The sequence below is a fragment of the Alexandromys fortis genome, unplaced genomic scaffold (genome assembly GCF_014885135.2).
Source record: "Alexandromys fortis isolate MF-2015 unplaced genomic scaffold, M_Fortis_MF-2015_v1.1 scaffold_112, whole genome shotgun sequence".
Classification (NCBI taxonomy): Eukaryota; Metazoa; Chordata; class Mammalia; order Rodentia; family Cricetidae; genus Alexandromys; species Alexandromys fortis.
Genome location: NW_026068013.1, coordinates 3,920,162 through 3,923,896, shown reverse-complemented (window position 1 = coordinate 3,923,896; position 3,735 = coordinate 3,920,162). Strand labels below are relative to the sequence as shown.

The following is a 3,735-nucleotide window of genomic DNA, read 5'->3' as shown; positions in this document are numbered from 1 at the left end:
ATTGATAGAATACAGACAATTCTCCCGCACCAGTATCGAATGTAGGGGCTCCAGTTATTGGTGTGTCTCAAACAATGTGATAAAAGAATAAAATTAGCTCTTGTTATAAATTGAATTCTCTCACTTTGGGGATAGTTGTTAATATCTCCCCCCAAAATTACTACAAGCTCTTGGTCAGGCTTCACTTTCTTCCCAAATTTGTTAATTTCATCATTAGTGAATGATACTATAATTTCTGCTGGGTCTATTCCTGCGAATTGATGAAGTTTCAATTTTCCTGTTAGAATGAACTTAGAGACATTTTCCACATAAATTTTTTACTCAGTTTATTTGGTAAAAAGATTACTTTTAAGATAATATCTTCTCTTCATTAAAATGCCTTTAGAGAAATATTTGAAGGGTAATATGACCAGAATGCTGCTAAGATTCAGATCCACATGATCTACATGTGTCTTCTGTAATTTTTCTTCAATCAATATCAATTCTTTCTCAGCTTCTACTGATAATTCTTTGAAATTATTTAAATCTTTGTCACCATATATGGTCTTGTAAATTAATCAACTCATCAGGTTTTATACCAATAGTGAGCCATAACTAGGAAATGTCTCCTAGTAATCTTTGGAAGTCATTAAGAGTCTGCAGTCGATTTCTCCTAATTTTTACCTTCTGAGTTCTAATTTTCTATAACCCATTTTATAACCTATTTGCATTTTTCAGTAGCAATTTGTAATCCTCAACAAGGCAAAATTTTCTCTACTTCTTCAAACATTCTTTCTAAAGTATCTATATTTGAATCAGATAGCAAAATTTCATTCATGTAATGATAAACTGTAGATTCAAGAATGTGCTCACATATCATTTTCAATGGCTTACTTACAAAATATTGGCACAAGGTGGGACTATTTAACATTTCCTGTGTGAGAATCTTCCATTGATATCTTTTAGTAAGCTTAGAATTATTATATGTAAACTCCCTGAAGGCAAATTTTTATGTCTTTTTGTTGTAAAGGTATACTGAAGAAACAATCTTTTAAATCAGTAACTATAAAATGTCATCCTTTAGGCAATAAAGAAAACAAATGAATGCCAGATTGTAGAGAGTCCATTGACTGAATCACCTTATTAACAGTTCTTGAATCTGTTATCTGTCTCCACTTCCCAGATGTTTTTAACAACAAATACAGGAGAATTCCAAGGACTGGAATTTTTCAGTATGTTAAGCATCTTGTTGTTCCTGCTGTTTCTTTATTGCTAAAGTCTATTGCTTAACAAATACTGATTTGTCTGTTAACCATTTTAAAATTAGGGAGAGCTCTTGAAGTCTTTGAAATATCACCAGCTTGCACCCTGTTTTTGTACATTCTGAATGGTTGGTGACTGCTCTTTATATAACCTTCTAATATTTTTTCCCAAAAAAACACATGTTAATCTATGATTAATTTCTAAGATTGGGGAATGTTAATCTAAGTATTCCTATAAAATGGCTTCTGTCATGAGTGGCACACATAGGGCAACTTGATTGTGCTGCATGTGGAATCAACATCAAGATTTTTTGAAGCATAATTTTTTGGTACTTGGGCAGCTGGTGATCATATTCCACACCCCGCCCCCAATCTGAGCAACCCATTGTTGTAACAAACCACTTCCCCATAAATTCATTGCTATGCTAGTGACAGATGGTTTTAATGTTTCTCTTTGTCCTTCTAGCCCTATACAGTCAACTCATCTCATGCTCTTCTTTACCTGAGACATAATTCCAATCCCTAAAAACTGGACATTTCTGTCCTGAAGAAGTCAATTTTGCTGCCAAGATTCTGATAGAGTATTGTTACATCTCCACCTGTGTCTACCAGACCTTAAATATCAAGATAATTATTCATATATTTAATCTTGGTCTTTAGTCATTTATAAATATTTGCCAAAATAATCACTTATGATTTCTCCTCAAATTTTTGTTCTCTCTTCTATAGCTGTTCTATTATCCACAGCAGTATCATTTCTTATAGTAGGCATTTAGTTCTTTAATTTCTCTGGGAAGGAGTTCTTTTACAATGTCAGGAAATTACTTAACTATATTTGGCATAGGGGCCTGCAAGAGGCCCCTTACAGAGTCTCCTGATGGCAACGACTACCATGAGTATTTCTGGTTGACCTACATTCGTTAGTCCAATGCCTACCTTTGCCATATTTTCTGCATAATCCAGAAGGGAGGGGTGTTGTGAATAGATTATTGTTAGAAAAAAATTCTGCCTAGGAATGCTCTGTCTATAATCCTTTCTAAATTGACTTTGTTTGCCACAATTATAACAGTTGATATTCCAATTTTTTCCCAAACCTCTGGCAATCACCTCTCCTGTCCATCATATTTATGAGATTCTATATTAATTGTATCTTGCATATATTTCTCCAAAGGTGCTGGCCTTGCCTTTAGCAGCCTAATTATCCTTTTGCAAAGAGAACTGGCATTCCCAAAAGTCAGAGATTCAATTACTACTTGCCTAGCTTCGGAATTTGGTATCCTTCTATTTTCTGCTGAAGTCAATCTTTGTAAAAAATCTGTAAAGGCTTCTTTTGGGTCCTGCATAACTTTAGTAGATGATTAAATTTTCTTTTGTATTTCTTCAGTTCTGTCCCAAACATTCAAAGGTGCTACTCAGCATAAATCCAGGGTGTGGTCATCATACACAGCTTGCCTTTCTATAACAGCATAGTCTCCTTCTCCAAGAATTTGATCTTGGGAGTTTTCCCTACCTGTGGTTTAGTCCTTTGTTCAATAATCTTAGTTTTTTCTTTGAATGAATTACTGCATTGTAATTGTGTACCATTCTCTAAAACTCCATTAACTAAATCTTTCCAGTCGTTAGGAATAATTCTATTACAAACCAAACACGAGTTTAATATATGCTTCACAATAGGTAAAGGCATGCCATATGAGACTGTTTCTTCCTTGAATCTCTTTAAATCTAACAATGGCACAGGAGTCCAGTTAGCTGTAACAGAACCTTTTGCATCTGTCAATTTCTGTAAGGTTACTTGATGTTAAGGTTGGTTGTCTGACAACCTTAGGCTGCTTCTCTCTAGTCATATAATGTAATGCTGAGACTGACTTTTTGTTAAATTCTTCTGTCCAGATGTGAATTAGATATCCTCTCATTCAATCATTCCATTTTCAAACTATCTAGAGTATTATCATAAAGAAACCCAAATCCCTCCATTATAATAGTTTTTCCCATTAAATTTAACTTCCCTCATGACATCCAAGAAAAATGTTAAATATATTTATAAAGGTTGAATTACATTTACTACCTCTGTTATTTCCATAGCAATACAACCCACTCTTATTTGAAATCACTCACCTGTTTTTACGTAGCTGGGGTCTCCTTCATAAACCCCTCCCCTTTGTCACTCTGTCCTTGTTACTGTAATGTCTTCATCTTCCTTCTGCAATTATCACTCTCAGAAAATCTACGTGTGATTTTCTGTATCTGCTACCATGTATATTTGTCACTTGAAAGCAGGTGTTTTGTTAGCCAAATCAGTGGTCATGTCTTTAGCATGAATATTTAAATAATTTTGACCAGAAAGAGATAGCAAATGTAAAAGTTTTAAAAATCAGAATATATATTATATATGTTAAATAAAAAGAGAAACAACCTCAAAGTTGTTTTGATTTGCATTTCCCTGATCGCTAAGGAGGTTGAGCATATCCTTAAGTGTCTTTTAGCCATTTGAATT

At 33.9% G+C, this 3,735-nt stretch overlaps 1 non-coding gene across 1 annotated transcript; it reads left to right on the top strand.

Annotated features, from left to right (window-relative positions):
* Window positions 1-1,476: 1,476 nt before the first annotated feature.
* Window positions 1,477-1,606, top strand: LOC126513719 (U11 spliceosomal RNA). Its single transcript, XR_007595422.1, has one exon. It is a non-coding gene; the product is annotated as a U11 spliceosomal RNA (small nuclear RNA).
* The last annotated feature ends 2,129 nt before the right edge of the window (window positions 1,607-3,735 follow it).